A 19,261-nucleotide genomic window follows, 5' to 3' on the forward strand; every position below is an offset into this window, starting at 1 on the left:
ATCACCCTTTCACACAATGGGCTCCCTTAGAAAGTGTTAAAGCGCCTTCCTATATTGAGGGCCAAGATAATGCCAGAAAGATGTGTAACTTCCATGGCATCCAAATAATATTTCCTTCCTTTGAACCCAATCCACATCTGGGTGGGTTGAATTGGAAAAGACTGCTAGTGAAGTTTACACATTATTTTGCATTGTTATTCTATTTTGATCCTCATAGTAGAGTTTACTGAACCAGAAGCACACCCGAACTCTGGATTTATTCAATGTTGCTCCCTGAATACTATAATGAAGCAATGAATATCCCACACAAATGTACACGAAGGTAAACAGCCATTACAACGTGGCTGTTACCCTGCAAGTTGTTACATCGCATGCGTTGAAACGCATGCGATGTAACAACGCAGACCATTACTAGGCATACCATTACATCGCATGCGCTTTTACAACGCATGCGATGTAATGGCTGTCCACATTATTGTGAGGAAACTGAGGCTCTTCCGTTTCCTCACAACGATGTGCACCGCCCCTCAGTCGATGCTGGAACCAGGAGAGAGGAACCACGAGAAGAGAGGGGTAAGGGAGATTGGGGGAAGGGGAGGGTCGTCATGGGTTTAGGGTAGTGTTGGGGTGTTTGTGTAGTGTAGGGCAGAGTTGTAGGTTTTAGGGTAGTGTTGGGGGGTCGTCCAGAATAGTGTTGGAGTGTGGGGACCGGATTGGGGGTAGGAGGAGGGTTGTGCTGGGGTAGTGTTTTAGGGTTTAGAGTAGTGTTGTGGTGTTTGTGTAGTGTAGGATAGTGTTTTAGGTTTTAGCGTAGTTTCGGGGGTCATGCAGGGTAGTGTTTGAGTGTAGGGACCTGACTGGGGGAAGGGGGAGGGTCATGCTGGGGGTAGTGTTTTAGGGTTTAGGGTAGTGTTGTTTGTGTAGTGTAGGGTAGTGTTTTAGGTTTTAGGGTAGTGTTGGGGTCGAGCAGAGTAGTGTTTGAGTGTAGGGACTGGACTGGGGGTAGGGGGTGGGTCGTGCTGGGGGTAGTGTTTTAGGGTAGTGTTGTGGTGTTTGTGTAGTGTAGGGTAGTGTTTTAGGATTTAGGGTAGTGTCGGGGGGTCATACAGGGTAGTGGTAGTGTTAGAGTGTAGGGACCGGACTGGGGGAGGGTGAGGGTCATGCTGGGGATAGTGTTTTAGGGTTTAGGGTAGTGTTGTGGTGTTTGTGTAGGGTAGTGTTTTAGGTTTTAGGGTAGTGTCGGGGGGTCGTGCAGAGTAGTGTTTGAGTGTAGGGACCAGACTGGGGGTAGGGGAGGGTCATGCTGGGGGTAGTGTTTTACGGTTTAGGGTAGTGTTGTGGTGTTTGTGTAGTGTAGGGTAGTGTTTTAGGATTTAGGGTAGTGTCGGGGGTCGTGCAGGGTAGTGTAGTGTTATTGTAGGGAGAGGAATGGGGGTCGGGGGAGGGTTGTGCAGGGTACTACATTAGGGTTTAGGGTAGGGTAGTGTACAGTCACTTACCTTGCAAACGTTTACCATGAGTATACCTTTACCACGCATGCCTTTGCGTTGTAATGGCCATCGTGGTAAAGGCATAGTGGTGGTAAAATTTTGCGTTGTTATGGTAGGTCGATGTAATTGACATCGCGCAGTAATACCCGCGTTGTAATGACATGCGTGGTATTGCTATGCGATGTACTGAGTCATATTCGTACACGAATATTGTGGAATTGCTCTGACAATGTCAATGTTGAGGAATACAGATTTGGTCTGAGCATCACAAACTTTCTTTTCCGCAGTCAAAATTACAGTCCGACAATAAATTGTGCAGTAAAGTCCTTTTTTCTGAAGAGCTGCTGTCACTGTGCGAAGCTTCTGCTTTAAAGTCAGGGAACTTTCAGAGAAAACTTCAAACATAAATTCCGGAGATCATCTATGTCCAACAGGAAAATCCAAATGATACAGGAACAACATGGGTTTGGATCCCATCCTCCTTGATGTGAATTTCCAAAGTTATTTACTGAGTACAATAAATCAATTCAAGGAGGGCTCACAGCAGGGTGCAGCTGCCACAGCACTGACTAACATTCCAACCTCAACACAGCGTTAGACCTGAGTCTTGAAACATAGGGTTTTCTGTCCCCACACAGCCAATGAAAAATAAACACTCATATGCTGTTTGTGTACAAGAATGATATCTTTGATGGAATCGGCTATAACAGAAAGTCATAATTTAATCCTTTTTCTGGGTATTTCGAGAAAAGGAACTTACCAAAAAGAAGAAAGCCAATAATGGTTAGCCAGGGTAGTAGCAGAACTATATATATCGTCTACAGAGTACAGTGACAGAGCATTCAAAAACGTTTGTCTTAGGGACATAGCCAGCGAACCCACTTCTTAGTGAAGCATTGGCAGATGGTAACAGAAAAAACACAACAGGATCCTCTTTTCATGGAAAGATGCCAATGCAGTGACATAATCTACAGTTTGTTGAGAACTTTGTTAGTTTCCTGGCATGTTCTATGTTGTCCAACTCTTGGTATTCACATTTTCAAAGAAGACATTGGCAGACATATTAATATTAAACTTGTCAACAAGGAATGACAAATTAATTTGTTTATTTTACAGAGAAAACTGATGAGGTGTGTGATACATCGTTGTAATCCAGACCTATAAGTATTATAAGAGGGGACAGTTTAGAACCAGTGGCAGTCAATGCAGGTAAGCGTGGTGGGGCGAGCGAGGATGAGGCAGGGGTGGGGGGGGGGGTGAAAGTGACAAACGGTAGGATAGGGAATGTAAAATAAATAAATAAAACCACTTACCTTGCCCTCGCGCATCGTAAGTGATGTTATTTATTTATTTATTTTGCATTCCCTATCCCGTCATTTGTCACTTTCACCCCTCCACCCACAGCTCGAACTCGCCCGGCCCCACCTCCCCCCCATGCTTACCTGCACAGACCGCCAGAGAATTTTTCCATTATGTAAGTATTTCTTTGTTTAACCCTCCACATGCTTGTTGGTTGTGTAGTTTAGTATGAGATTTCGACTATTGTGTCAATAGATAATCTTGCAGCTAAAATCATGTGTGTCAGGAGTTTATACATGAATATGGTAAGGTGGAAAGGACTCCAATTTCCCTTAGCCAATAGAAGACTCAAGGAATCAAGAGGTAGGGAGACACCTTTTCCACTTTTAATCACTGCTATGATCCTTTTCCAATATGTTTGGATAAGGGAAACTGCCATCAGATATGAGCCATTGTCCCTTCATCTTAGCAACCTCTCCAACATGATTTTGAGATTCCAAACATATGCCCAAGTTAATTGAAGTGACATACCATTGTAGTAAAATGTTGTATTAATTGTCTTTATGTTGAGAACAGACTGAGATTTATGTGGCCCTTTTCCATATTAGTGTCTAAATGTCTCTCAATATTTCTTTGTTTAACTCCGTTTTCTTTTTAAGCAAGTATTTATGTTTATAATGTGTGAATTGGCTTTGGAGAATGGTATTTATTTGAGATAATCCTTTCTCTGCTTGTTGTAGTGTAAATAATGTTTCCAAGGGGTTACTTCAAGTTTTGATTTCTATAGGATGTTTTTGAGAACTCTTTGTGATCTGCCCTTCCAGACATAGGCTAGGAGCATCTGTTGTGATAAATTGTCACTTGTGGTATGAATAAGGGTAGTGTTTTAGGGATATACAAAAGCTGAGGCATAAAATTAATCTTAATACAGACATTTCTATCTAACTTCATCTGTATAGGTCTTTGAATAGTGTGTATAACATATGGATGATGTTTGCAGCAAAGAGAAAACATATTGTATTGGGATGGTATATACCAACTTATTTTATGGGGCCATCTGAGTAGGCCTTTATTTGCAAGTGAAGCTTCCGTCATTCTTCTATAATTGTACACTGGTTGTATGATAGAACACTGCATGCATTTACCCCGCATGCCTCTACAACGCAGTCACTACCCCCACTGCAACATTACCACACATTACCTTACCAAGCAAGTCGCTACAATGGCTTGCCTTAGGGGGGTGCTGGACTTTGGAATAGTATAAATTACTATTCCACCTCCAGTCTACGCAACAGTAGGGAAGGTGTTGGACTTAAAAGCCAACACCAGTCCAACAACGCACCCCGTACAGCAAGTCGTAGAAACAACTTGCGGGGTAAAGGAATGCATGGTAACATCGCAGTCAGGGTAGTGACTGCAATGTAAAAGCAGGTTATTGCTCTGACTGTGGTGTAAAGGATGTTTCCATTGTAGACTAATTTATACAAATTAATCTTGAAGGCATGTTTCAGAGTATCTTTTCATTTCTATTAATAAATGGGGGCATGAGATATCTGGATTTCATTAACAAATAATATAATATTATTGACGAAGCTTGCAAGTTTATGGTGTTTACTAATTGTTTTTTTCTGTGTATGTTCTAGTTGGTAAAAATAAATTACGCTATAGGTTCAGGTGTTAGCACAAAAAGGAGAGACGAATGTGGGTACCACTGTCTAGTTCCCCTGGTCAATTGTATATGTATTTTTATACCCCAATTTATTTAATTCTCAATTAAGATTTTGCAAAGTTTGCTAGTATATACATGTATACTGTATCCTGATGGATATAGGGGTATCAGGGAAGAGCAGGTAGGGTGAGGTGAGATAATATAATTCTTGTTATATCTTTATATTATTATTTAATAATAATATAGAGTTATAAGGCCTTTGTTCTGAGAAGCCTTCAACTGCTTCATGATTAGTGTCACTATTGAAGTCATTATTGTTCCAATTAGTAAACAGTTGTAGAAAAGAATTGTATATGTTTTCAGAGGTTCAACCAGGAGATCTTGATATGTTTTATAGAATGTGTCTGTAAATCCAACATGACCTGGGACTTTATTATGTTTACATTTTTTATTTCTACTCTGACTTCAGACTCATCTAATAGAGTCCAGGGCATCTTCATGTCTTTATCTAGTTGAGGAATGCCAACGATTTCTAGATAAGTTTGAGTGCTAATAGCATCAAATTCTTGGGAAGTGCATATAGATTTGGAATAATTGTGAAATAGTTTACTGATATCTTTTCTGTGGTGTGTGAAGAACAATGTATATGCAAATATCTTTAATGAAATTGTGCGTCTGTACTTTTCTATGCTTATGTGCCATTAATAGGTCAGTTTTATATTCACTTTAATACTATTATGTTTCATAAATAACATTTTATGTGCTGTCTCACCGATAATTGGGTATTCTAGCTTGATTGGGGCCTCCATGAGGAGTCTGCATAATTTCCATAAGTAGTCTAGTTTTTTGATGATTTTCTAATTTAGAGATTGTGGTTTCCTTTGCCTTTTTAATTGCAGTTGTGTTGCCATGTAATAGGAGGTTTTCTCTGTTTACCACTTTTCCTGAATCCCAGATTGTTCTCCATGGCACCTAATATTTTGCATTTTTATTGAAGTAATTTTTCCAGGCTTCTCTTACTAATGATTTAACAATTGGATGCCAAAAAAGTATTTTTTGTGACTGCCAGTGGGCTCATCTCAAGGCAACTGGAGATGGCATTTCTGATACTATTGTGATTGGTGATCAGTATGACAATACTTTGGTGTCAGTCAGAGAACCCAGTACGCACTGAGATCGGAATAAAATGTAAGGCCTTCATCTCATACATGTTCGGCTCTCCATATGTCTAGTAAATTCTTGTCTTCAAAATCTTCCCCTACAGAGTTTATTGTTATACATTCAATATGTCCTTCTGATGATCTGCTTAGTAGGATTCTGTTCAACATTGAAGTCTTTTCCTAGTAATATGGTCCCCATTGCAAACCGCAAAATCACTAGGAAAATGTTGCTGTGAACTGTTCCTTATTATCATTGTGATGTATATAGAGGATAGTGTTATCTGCCTAGCTGCTAGATATCTTTAGAACCCTAGGAGTCTCCTTTCTTATTCCATTTCATCACCTTCAACTTTAATGCTAGTCCTTGTTAAAAAGGATAGCAACTCCCTGTGCCTTGTTAGGGGTGATGTGTATCTGTGAATACAAGCAACCCAGGACTGGTTTCGCCCTAGTTATGCGCTCATCAGTAGGGTACAGCTTGGTTTCAGTGAAACAGTTAGCATGGGCGAAACCAATCCTGGGGTGCTTGTGTTCTGGTTAAGAAAGGACTAGGACTGCCAGTTTGCGCTAAACTGTTTCCATGAGGAGCAGGGTTAAGAATGATTTACATATGGCTGGGTCATAACTGAGGTGGAATGGTGAACTGAAAAACGATGGGTTGGGATGCTATCCTGAGCCATTATCAGTGGTTAGACTAATTGCAAGGATTCCTCCCATCATCTTTTGCATATTTAAATAATCCATTTGCCAGGGCTGGACCCTTCTTTTTTTAATAGACATAAGGTGTCGTATGGTAGGCCCTAAACAGCCCATATGGCAGAGTGCAATGTATTTAAATAGCTGGACATGTACTTTAAAGGACTAGGCAGTACGTTCTTTTCACCCTCCTGAGGCGGATGCCGGGAGGTCTCTCTTTCACTTTTTCTTGTATTTTAAAAATTGTGCGTGTTATTTTGACTATTGCGTGATTTACTAAGCCTTTTAACTGGTGACATCTGCTGAGACTTCGTAGAGACCTTCCCCCCCCCCTCGCTGCCTGGCCACTCTCAGCCGAGTACCGACACTGAGAGTCCGGTCCCGGGTAGGCGAGTGATAGACGGCGGCCATATTGGGTGTGGGCTATTGCTGGGGCGTGCTCTAGCAGCGCATAAAAGGGGACGGTCATGTCTCCGCGCAGCGGACGTGCCGGATCTGTGCCGGAGTCGTGCCAGAGTCCTGCTCGTCTGCGCCCGTCAGCGCTAAGGAGGCGCCATGCGCCAGGGATACTGTGCCTCACAAACCCGTTGGAGGTTTGTACATGAGGGAGGAGTTACTCAGTATCCGGCAGTTGTCCCTACTCTGTGAGCACTCCTCTCTTGATCCGTTGTGTGGCCCTTTTCGGTGTCCATGTGGTAATTTTTTACTTAATCCCCCAACCCCTATTAGAGCTTTTATTGAGCCCCCTCCCACGGTATCCCCGCCCATCGAGCCTTCGGCTCCCCGGGATCTTAAAATTTGGAATATCAATGTTAGGTCGCTGGTTAAACACCATTCCGCAATCCACGACCTTATCTTGAGGAGGCCCCTGATATTTTCTTCATGACTGAAACTTGGCTTCATGATGAGGCCGTGGCTGAACTGAACTTAGCACTCCCTCCAGAATACTCCATTTACACTCATAATCGTAACTCTAGGGGTGAGGGTATTGCAGTGGTAGTTAAATCATTCTACCCTTGTATTTGGAAGAAACTAGCTATGGATGGATGCGAGAGTGCGCATTTCTGGATTACGGTTAATCATCACCTTACCTTCTCTGGGCTTCTGATTTATAGACCCCCTGGTAACGACACCGCTTTTAGAAAGGCTCTTCCAGAAACAGTGAGCTCTCTTGCGATAGGACCGGCTAACTTTAGTGTCCTTGGTGATCTCAACCTCCATTTTGACCTTTGTCACACCCCAGCTATTAGTAGTACACTTGCAGATTTAGAGGCGCTGCAGTTAAGTCAGGTGGTTACCCACCCCACGCATGTGGGTGGACACATCCTGGACCCCATTTTTACTAACTTGACAGTGGCAACTGCCTTGCCACCGACTCCGGTAGCTTGGTCAGACCATTTTTTAGTGGAATTGCACCTCGCGATCAGAAACCCTCCTTTTAAAAACATAGACAGATTCGTTCTTCAACGCCTGTGGAAGAAATTAAAGCTTGAGGATTTTCATCGGGTGCTCAGCGAACACCCGCTTGGCCCTTTTAGCGACGTTGAGTCTGGCTATGATCTCTTTTGTGAATGGGTCTCCCGGGCACTTGACTCTCTGATCCCTGCTACATGGAGTAAGTGTTGTTCTTTAGAACCCAGTCCATGGTATGATAGCGCCTTATTGCTCCTGAAAAAATCATGCAAACAAGCGGAAAGAGACTGGCGTAAAACCTATGATGCCGAGAAAAAAACGCAGTACCTAGCTAAAACCAAAATTTACCATAGAGCCATATGTAGGGCTCGTGCGGCCTACTATTCCCAGGAGTTCAAACGCAGTCCTAATCCTACGAAGCTGATCTTTAAAGTTCTCAAAGACCTGACTACTAAAAGAGCCCCAGCAGCTGAGATATGCTCAGTGTCCCACTGTGAAGAGCTCGCTACCTTTTTTCTGGAAAAGGTGCATACTATCTAACGCTCCTTTCCTAGTATCATCCCTCAGAGTGAGGACCAGAGGCCTAATTCTACTACTAATGTGGTTTTATCCACATTTCCTGGAATTTCAGAGGTAGAGTTCGATAGGCGGGCCGACCCGCTCAGACCCGCGCAGCTCAGAGAGTCGGCTGCTCTATGTCTTCCCCCAGTGCGCCAACTCATCAATCTTTCGTTCTCTTCAGGGACAGTACCAACTAAGTGGAAACAAGCCTATGTCACTCCTATCTTGAAGAAACCCGCCTTGGACCCTCTCAAACTGGAGAATTATCGTCCGATTTCTCTTCTCCCATGGGCCGCGAAGGTTGCGGAGGCTCATGCCAATGGAATCCTGACTAAACACCTTCAGACTGCCAATATCCTGGATTCCTCCCAGAATGGATGTCGGGCAGGTCATAGCACAGAGACTGCTCTCCTTGCTATGACGGAACATCTGCGCTCCGTGCTCGACTCCGGTCAAACTGCGGCGCTGGTGTTACTCAACCTCAGTGCCGCGTTTGACACGGTCTCACACGCGATACTGCTGCAGCGTCTGGGAGAAGCAGGTGTCTCTGATTTAGCACTTGAATCGTTTTGGTCATTTCTAGCAGGTCCCTCATTTCGGGTCGCTACACCTCCATTTGAGTCTAAACCCTATTTCATCGAGCAAGGAGTGCCTCAGGGGTCGGCACTTAGCCCCACGTTGTTCAATCTGTATGTGCAGCCGCTGGCTGCGGTCGCCAAGCAGTGGGGCCTGACTATGGTTTCTTATGCTGACGATACGCAGCTGGCGGTTGCACTCAGTGGGGACTCCGACTCTGAGGCCCCTAGGTTTAGGGAGGGTTTGACAGCAGTGGCTGGCTGGATGACTGCTAACTGCTTACAGCTCAATGCCAAGAAAACGGAGGTCCTTATTGTTGGTAAGCATAGCAACCTCTGGGGTGCTCAGTGGTGGCCTTCAGAGCTGGGTTCAGCTCCCATCCCGGTACCCAAGGTTAAAAACTTGGGTGTCTGGTTAGACCCCGCCCTCAGTTTCTGCGGACACACTAAAAAAGTGGCTGCTACTTGTTTTGGTATTTTGCGTGGGCTCAGGCCAATCCTGAAATTTTTTGACGCCCCCACTAGACAGTTGATAATTCAGGCCACCATACTCTCGCGGCTTGATTATGCGAGCTCGCTCCTGTTGGGGGCCAATCAGGCGGAAGTTATCCGGATGCAGCGCGTACAGAATGCGGCGGCCAGAGCCCTGGTGGGCCTACCTAGGTTCTGCTCTGCGAAGGAAATCATCCGGAAACTCCATTGGCTGCCCATGGCTCAAAGGATTGCATTTAAGACTCTCTGTCTTTTCTACAAGATTCTTAAACTGTCCTCTCCCCTGATCCTAGAGCATCTTCTCACCCCCTATGTCCCCTCTCGTTCTTTGAGGTCATTGGGTCAAAATCGGGCTACAGTTCCACGGTTCAAACGCTGCAGAGCGGGAGGGCGTTCCTTCCGCTATCCAGCGGCTAGGCTTTGGAACTCATTACCAGCTCACATTCGCGCCCTAGATGATTTGCTTACGTTCAGAGGGCTATTAAAACCTATCTTTTCCCCCCTGGACCTTAATATACTGCATGGACCTTAATACACTGCCCCGTTGCTACATCTTTCTGGTTTTTCCTCTGTTTTGTATGTATATTCCTTCTGACAGTCAAAGCGCCGGGACGCCCCTTTGCTGGGGCAGCTGTGCGCTATAGAAGATGAGATAACATAACATAACATAACATAACATAACATAACATAACATAACATAACATAACATAAAGGGTTACATGTCCTGAGAGTGAAAACCCTTACATTTGTTTTCACTACGGCGAGGCCTACCCCTCCCAAAGTGTAACATTAGGTTACCTTCTTACATTTAATAAGTGATAACTTTTGATTCAGAGCAAGTAGAAATGTCCTATTTGGTCTCAATTAATTATAATTTAAAGCATTCTTTTAAGGGAATGTTGAATTTTAAGTCACAATTCTGAAGATGCCACTTTTAGTAAGTTGTCATTCTCTTGTCCAAAGTGAGCAAGGGACCAATGTCTGGGCATACCCTGCCAGCTTAGAGTGAAAAAAGCAAACACAGGTCCTAGGATGCTTGTTTCAGGTCCAGGAACGACTTGGCTTGGCAGTTCAGACTGGACTATTCCCATGAGGGACGGTCAAGACTGATTTGCATATGGCTGGATCTGAACTGGGGTGGTGAAGTGAGCTAAAGAACAATGATGCATTCAACCCAGTCTGAGGGTGAGTGTCTGAAAAGTTTCAGCTCACCGTCCATTATCTCCTTGTGTTTGCTTTGTTTGCCCTAAGTTGGCAGGGTATGCCCAGACTTGGGTCCCTTGCTGACTTTGCCACTGAATTCAAGCGAGCCTGGCTGATGAGGGGTGTTACCCCGAAACCAGTCACAGAATGCTTGCTTCTGGTCCAGGGAAGACTTGGCTTAGCAGTTTGGCTGGACTGTTCCCACGAGGCACAGAGTCAACACTGATTTGCATATGGCTAGGTCTGAACTGGGGTGGCGAAGTGAGCTAAAGAACGATGATGGATTCAACCCAGATCTGTGACTAGGGGTGAGTCTCTGAAAAGTTTCAGCTCTCCGTCCATTATCTCCTTGTGTTTGCTTTGTTCGCCATAAGTTGGCAACGTATGCCCAGACATGGATCCCTTGCTCACTTTGCCACTGGATTCAAGTGAGCTTGGCTGATGAATGGTGTTACCCCAAAACCGGTCCCAGGATGCTTGTTTCCAGTCCAGGGAAGACTTGGCTTGGCAGTTCGGGCTGGACTGTTCCCATGAGGCACAGGGTCAAGACTGATTTGTATATGGCTGGGTCTGAACAGGGGGGACGAATTGAGCTAAAGAATGATGATGGATTCAACCCAGATCTGTGACTGGGGTGAGTGTCTGAAACATTTCAGCTTTCTGTCCATTATTTCCTTGTGTTTGCTATTTTCTTGTCCTAACCATTTGGTGCCTGCAGACTGTATCCTGTGTCACATCACTAGGTGTACTTGGCAGTTGACCTTTGTGTATTCCTCCCAGACAGTATCAAGGGGGACTGGTTGTCAGCAACATGGGCCATCCTGACCTACCACGCTTATAATTCAAAACAGCTGCCTCAATTCAGACAAAGATCCTCATTCTCACTTTTTCGGACTCCAGGCATCCTGGGGCCAAGGCAGGGAGGAAGGAAATTCCAGAAAAAAATGTGGGGGGGGGGGAAGTACAGAAGTTTACTTCACTTCAAAGTTGGCACCTGGTATAGATAGTGGACCTTCAGAACATCTCTTCAGTACACTCCTTGATCTGTGAATATAACAGAAGAAGGACTGCCCTACTGCCAGAGGAGTACCTGCTATTTGAGGCCTTTCCTGCTGTTTAAGAAGGAAGGCTAGGCCTGCTCCCTTTATCCCAGGCTACCTAAGTGACTCCCAGGGCTAGTTAGATAGCCTCTTGCTCTGACTTACAGGGACACCACAAGCTCCAGAGGCCTCCCTGCCTTGATGACCTGCTGCAACCAGACCTGCCTGGACCTGCAACTGGACCTCACTGAGCCCTGCCTGCCACTGCTAAAGTGAGTTCCTAATTCCTAAGAAAATCCTAAAGTTTTGGGTTCATTGTGCCCGCAAATGGGTCAGTTTATGCCAAGATCTTGCTACCCACGCAGACCACTAATGCGAAGGTCCTGTGAACTTGTCGCGTTAACATCTGTTCATATGCAGATGATACGCAACTAATGATTGCATTAGATGGTGAAGATGGCTCTAAAAACAGACTGCTCAATTGCCTTTCCGAACTATCTAGTTGGATGCACAATCATTGCCTGAAACTAAATGCCGATAAATCGGAGATTCCACTGTTCGGTGGTTCCCAACAGCTCTGGGATGACACCTGGTGGCCCAACAGCCTTGGCATACCCCCCAAACCAACTCTGATGGCAAAGAATCTGGGAGTCCACATCGACAATGTATTGTCAATGAAAGACCACGTAACAATCACCTGTGGTAAAGGCTTCGCGATTCTGAAAATGCTACGAAGAGTATTTCCCTGGATTCCCCTGGAATGCAGAAAGATCCTAGTCCAGTCACTATTAATCAGTAGACTTGATTATGGGAATTCCCTGTTCGTTGGCATGGCAGATTATCTATTCTCAAAGCTTCAGATTGTTCAGAACGCGGCAGCAAAAGCCGTATGCAACAAAAAGAAATACGACTCCGCTACAAGCTGCCTAAAAACTTTGCACTGGCTGCCTATGAGAGAAAGGGCCTCTTTTAAAATTCTGTGCATCACTCATAGAGTATTACACGATACCGGCCCGACCATCCTGAAAAATAGAGTCAATTTTTATGCACCAAACAGAAATCTTAGATCTCAATTCACCGCAAGAGCGGCAGCCACCCGTATAAAGAAGGTTAGGGCGGGTGGCCGTGCCTTCTCACATTTGGCTGCAAACATGTGAAACAAACTACCAATTGACTTAAGACTGACCAATGATTACCTCATCTTCAGAAAGAAACTTAAAACCATGTTGTTCCCCAATACTCATTAAACTAGTATTGACCCCTATAAACTCGCTGTACATTGTTCAATCTTAGCGCCATGATATCCTTCGGGATGAATGCTAGCGCTATAGAAATACTTTTTACCATTACCATTATTCAGTATTGGTTGTCTCAGCAGAACACTGTATTTCGTTATTATTTTATTTTCTGTTCATCGCTGCTTCCCGACTTACTAATGAAAAGGCCATTCTGCCCTCGCATACCTATCCGAGTGTGTCGTTCTGCTCCCACGTTAGGAGACGCTGAGACTCAGCGTGGTAACCTTGGGTTGCAGATAGCATGTACCCATCTGGCAGGTGGTAGCTTATCCTTCCGTGCCTCCTTTGTTCATGTTCGGACCAGGCCGGTAACTTTCCACTGTGGGCATAGTTGGAGGCTCTCGGGAAGAATCATCATCACGTGTTGCAGACTGTTGGGGGGTCAGTCCCTCTGCAGACATATGAGGGTGCAGGTCAGATTGGACTCCTCTGCAGAGTATTGATGATGAATGTATGTTTGTATTCTCTACTGTCTGACCGACTCTTCATTACTTGGGAAGGCATAGCAGGTGGTTGTAAGTAACCCAGGTGGCCCCTAAGGGCCACTTCCTTCAGGCTACAGAAACAGACATCTGCAACACCAGACTTGCTCTTCATGTGACAGCGACAACCATCTGTGATACTCTCCCCGCTCCTGGCGGCCTCCTCCACGTGAACTGGACTCTTCATGCTGGACTTTAGGAATGCAATGTATGAGCGAGGCTAACCTGGTCCCTATAACCGACCTGTGCTCCAGCGCAGTCAGCCTGAACTTATGACTTTTCTTCTGTCTAGCACAACCAAATGACCGTGACTGCCTCTTTGTACTTTTACATGCTATACCTACTTGGATTTTTTTCATTTTGGTGTCTAATATTTTATTTAATTTTATTTTTCACTATATTACTGTTTGTGGTCTGCATAAATACTTTACACATTGCCACTAAGTTAAGCCTCACTGCTTTTGTGCCAAGCTACCCAACGGTTAAGTGAAGATTAATTTGGTGACTTTTGTGTTTCACACTGACGGGTTTCACACCCCTCAATCAATAGCCCAATTTCTTATAGGGATTTTTTCTGAGTTTTTATTTTTATTTTTATTCCTAAATGAACTAGGCTCACTTGCAATAAAAACTATGCTAACACCCAACCACCCTGACAGAGTTAATACTGATAAATACAATGTCAAGGTACACCATGATATGTGTACGTAAAATAACGAACTTGCATCTCCTTTGTTTAATCCACCCGATATGACTTCCCCCTAAATCCCAAGTCAGAAATACGTAGTCAGGCAGGCCCTGCGACCTAGGCCTGAAGCAACTGATTGACAGATCACAGGTGGGGGATACAAAACCTTTAGGCAAATGTGTGAACAGAAAAACCCATATCTATTCCACAATAACGCCACAATGGTCTCAGGAGATTGGCCCCAATAAAACACATTTGGCTGGAGGAGCAGATGTTCCCAAAAACACCATAAAGTCAGATGCCACACTAAATTAGGAACACACAGCCAATCAGAACACCTGTGCTTCTTATAAAAAGACCAGATTTATGGCCCTGTGACTAGGCCTGGTTTCTGTCTCCAAAGGAATGCGTAACTGTTTTATGACACCTCATTTAATGTTTGAAATGGCAAAAACCAAAGGAAATGATGGACGGAGTGTTGAACATTGCAAGCACTCACCCCCAGTCAACTGATCTGGGTTTAATCCATCACCGTTCTTTAGCCCACTCTGCCACCCCAGTTCAGACATGGCCATATGCAAATCAGTCTGACCCTGTGCCTCATGGGAACAGTCCAGCCCGAACTGCCAAGCCATATCTTCCCTGGACCGGAAACAAGCTTCCTAGGACCGGTTTCTGGCATTTCAGCCGTCTTCAGCCAGGCTTGCTTGAATCCAGTGGCAAAGTGAGCAAGGGACTCACGTCTGAGCATACCCTGCCAACTTATGGCGAACAAAGCAAAAACCAAAGGAAATGATGGACGGAGTGTTGAACATTGCAAGCACTCACCCCCAGTCAACTGATCGGGGTTTAATCTATCACCGTTCTTTAGCCCACTCTGCCACCCCAGTTCAGACATGGCCATATGCAAATCAGTCTGACCCTGTGCCTCATGGGAACAGTCCAGCCCGAACTGCCAAGCCATATCTTCCCTGGACCGGAAACAAGCTTCCTAGGACCGGTTTCTGGCATTTCAGCCGTCTTCAGCCAGGCTTGCTTGAATCCAGTGGCAAAGTGAGCAAGGGACTCACGTCTGAGCATACCCTGCCAACTTATGGCGAACAAAGCAAAAACCAAAGGAAATGATGGACGGAGTGTTGAACATTGCAAGCACTCACCCCCAGTCAACTGATCTGTTCGCCCTAAGTTGGCAGGGTATGCCCAGACGTGGGTCCCTTGCTCACTTTGCCACTGGAATTAAGCTAGCCTGGCTGATGTCAGCTGATTAGCCAGAAACCGGCCCCAGGATGCTTGTTTCCGGTCCAGGGAAGACATGGCTTGGCAGTTCGGGCTGGACTGTTCCCATGAGGCACAGGGTCAGACTGATTTGCATATGGCCATGTCTGAGCTGGGGTGGCAGAGTGGGCTAAAGAACGGTGATGGATTAAACCCAGATCAGTTGACTGGGGGTGAGTGCTTGCAATGTTCAACACTCCGTCCATCATTTCCTTTGGTTTTTGCTATGTTTGAAATGGCACCAAAACCAATTGCTTTGAGACAGTCTTCAGACTCGGTTGCCTTTTCTCCCGGACGCTGTGTTTAATGAAACCAGTTGTTCCTGTTTTTTTGCCAAATGTCTCTTGTCTTTAATTTTTCCAAGGTAAATTTATATTCGAGCAACATTTTGGTGAGCCAGATAGGAGAGATTGGTTCTTCGAGCCTGACTGCAGCCAATGGTAAAGGACCCCTCCTGTACATATTCACATCTGTGCACCAAGAACGGTGAGCAGATGCCACAAATTATTGTATGTTCTGAAGAATCTAGGAGGCAGAGCTCCAGTCTGAAGCTGCCATCAGTGGGTAAGAGACTACATCTGATCCTTAGTCCCAGCATTTGGCATATGGAAACTAGGAAAGGTGAGGGTTGTTTGTCGCTTGGACCACTGTGCGTGACACAGAGGGTACACTTGTCTCTAGGTGTGGTACAGGGACCGCTTGAACTGCTGGGTGAGACACAGAGGGTATGCTTGATCCCTGGGTGTGATATAGTGGTGGGGCTTCATCGTTTGGACCACTGGGCTTGACATAGGAGGTATTCATAGGCTCTGGATGTGATATAGAGCCAGCAGCTCAATCTTATTTTTAATTCTGAAAGAGCTTTTTTAGTGCTTTTGGTTTCTTAATACTGGTAGTATCTGAAAGATGTGAGAGGTGCTATTCACTTCATGCATGACCCCTGAGTTTGATATATGGTATCATTTGGATGTTGGGGAAAACTTTGGACCTTGAAGAGCACGGTAACGTTTGTGCTTGGCCAAGGAGGGCCTGCAGTTGTCGAGTTGCTCCTTCTTCTGTGAGTAAATTGTTGCTATCTTTGTTCCCGAGCCGATACTGACAGACATTCGGGTCACTTAGTTCTGTGTACTGTGCAGAGCTTCTCCTCGTCATTGAGCAACATGCTCTAGGAGCAGGCTAAGGTTTTTGGACAAAGTCATCATTTTTTCCTCTCTCACTTTTTCCTCTTATATTTTCATTATGGTTTTCAATTAATGCATTGTTTCTTAATGTTGTGGTACTGATAACATTATTGCAACTGTGTTTTATGTTAAATGTTATGTCCAGTTAACGGTTCTATGTGTGTATGAAAAAGTCATCATTTGTTTACATTTTGTTATTCTGATGCTAAAAGTACAGTTCATAACGGTTTTGAGTTAACCAAAGCACTTTCTTACAGGTTGTTATTTTCCATGTTTTATGTACTAAGTTTATTTGATGCATCTTTGTCCTAAGCTGAGCTCATGATAAAAGTAATTATTGCTGGCAGAATCCCTTGCACTTATTTCCCGCACAATTGAAGTAGTATTTAAGTTTGTTTAAAAGACTTGTTACATTAGAAGTGTACTAATCCTTACAAAGTTCCCAACTCATCATGGAGTCACCTTTCAACCACATGCATGTTAGATTCCACACGCAGGCAAAAAAGTTAGATAAATTCTACCGTGAATGGTACACATACACTAAGACACATGCATTCCCCTGGCCAGAGGGGGGAACCAACATAATAGAAGATACCAGGGCGCAGGCTCAGACCAAATACATAGGACAGAGAAAGACTGAAAGAGATTCACTGTTAGAAATTTGAGCCATCTTCAAGTTGGCCTGACCTACCATTCTGCCCCATAAAACCCACAAGCAAGGCATCCACATTTCCCAACCATGCACAGGCACAGAGGTACTTTCTTTAATGCCTGCGATCTCTGCTGTTACTGCTCTAGGCTACATCAATCCACCAGCTGAGGGGACCAAAGCACCCCCCCCACTAGGCACCAAACCACTAGATCTAGGACAAGGAAGATGCCAGATTGGCAAAACCTGACAATTTCCGTGCCAGGATCCCCAAAGATTGACCCCCCCATCCACCGTATACAACCCACCAAGCCCCAACAGCGCAGGGAGCCTACACTCCAACCTGTGCGGTAGAGCGCTCTCAGGTAACTGGGAGGTTCATAGCTATACTGGATAGTGATACCACCAGTAGGGGGGAGGAAAGAGGTCCCAGCCTTCTGAGGTCTGACATTGAGTGGGGGGTCCACAGGGTATAATCCTCCAGGGTATTCCCAGGCAGAATTCTCTTATAAATCATATTCCTCCTTTTCCTTCACTTACTGATCTTACCTAGTAATGATAGCATCTTGAAAACTCTCAAGGCCAGATTTATGAACCTCTCATGCAATGCAGATCAGCTCCCAAAGTTGCGGCGCTGCATTGTGTGACCAGGAGGAAGAAGAAAAGCACCAGATCTACAGAGATATAACACTCTCCGCCCCACTCCTTAGCGCCAGAGCACAATCATGCTGCCAAGTGCCATGTACACACATCTGCACCATATTGCAAGGGTGTCCGAGTGAGTCTAGCATAGGTTTTTACCCTTCCAGTGCGAAATACCATGCCTAAACATGTTTTTCTACTTTGTATGTGTGCTGTACAGTGCAGCACACATGCTAAGTTGGAAAAAAAAGAGAAATAGTGGCATTCTTTTTTGGTGCAAAACTCTATCTACTATTGTTAGCAGATTGGAATTTGTATCGAAAAGCAAGGGTGGTTGTACAGGAAAGCCAATTTACCACCCATGTAACCCTATATTGCAGAGTAAAGCAAAGGAGCGCTTTGTTCTGCTTTCCATTACTTTTAGGCAACTTTCCAGCGCAAAATTAGTTTTTGTGCTGGAAAGTAAATTCAACAAAATTCTTTTTGCTTGGATTTTACATCAATTTTGTGTTGTAAACCTAGCATAACATTTTTGTAAATCTGGCCCTCAGTATCATCCTCTTTATTCATTTGACACTATTATTTCTCACATCCTCATTACACACATGTTAGAAATGGGGTTTCTAGTTGGCTTAGGTATTCACCCTGTCCAAGTAGGGACCACCAATCTAGTCAGGGTAAGTAAAATACACAACCTAAATTAACTTGTTCTCACCCTCTGGTAGCTTGGCACAGAGTAATCAAGCGTAACTTAAAAGGCAATGCGTAAGGTATTTGTGCACACTTACCTCTCTCTCAGGCTAGAAGCTTCAGGCAACAGGCAAGTGGCAAAGAGGTAGTCCATCCTGTGGCACAGCAATCAGCAGGCCAACACAGCAGAGCCAGTCGCAAAGTGGAAGTCCCACCTGCAGCACAGCATCTCTTCTTCCAGTCAGAACATCCTTGGTTCCAGTAGAGTTCTGATTTGGTGGTGTCATGGGTCCAGTACTTATACCCAAATGTGACTTTGAAGTGGGGGGTGATACAAAGCACAATTGATCCCAACGGAAATATTTTTCTTTAGTACCCAAAAAATATTAACACGTACTTGAAATGCAAATAAATTAATGATTTTATATTGAATTTGGATATTAAATACAGTGATACAGTGCTCTTTCTTATAACAGAGCAGTTCAATAGTGGGTGCAAAAGAGGAAGGTGTTTGGGAGAGTGCTTGTGAAAAGATGAGGAAAAGGCGGGAATTTGAGTGCCAATATACAATATATGCAAATAATTAAGGAGACACCTGGCTGAAACTTCTTTGCATAACTATCATCCAAAAATATAAGATACACTGTCTATTTTTAAATTGTCTAAATGTACATAGTATCTCCAGTACAGGTGTATATGATTAAAGATGCCAACCCTTTGGGGGCTTCAGGAGATTCACAAATTCTCGGACTCATCAG

This window comes from Triturus cristatus, chromosome 6 (genome assembly GCF_964204655.1).
Source record: "Triturus cristatus chromosome 6, aTriCri1.1, whole genome shotgun sequence".
In the NCBI taxonomy this organism is placed as follows: Eukaryota; Metazoa; Chordata; class Amphibia; order Caudata; family Salamandridae; genus Triturus; species Triturus cristatus.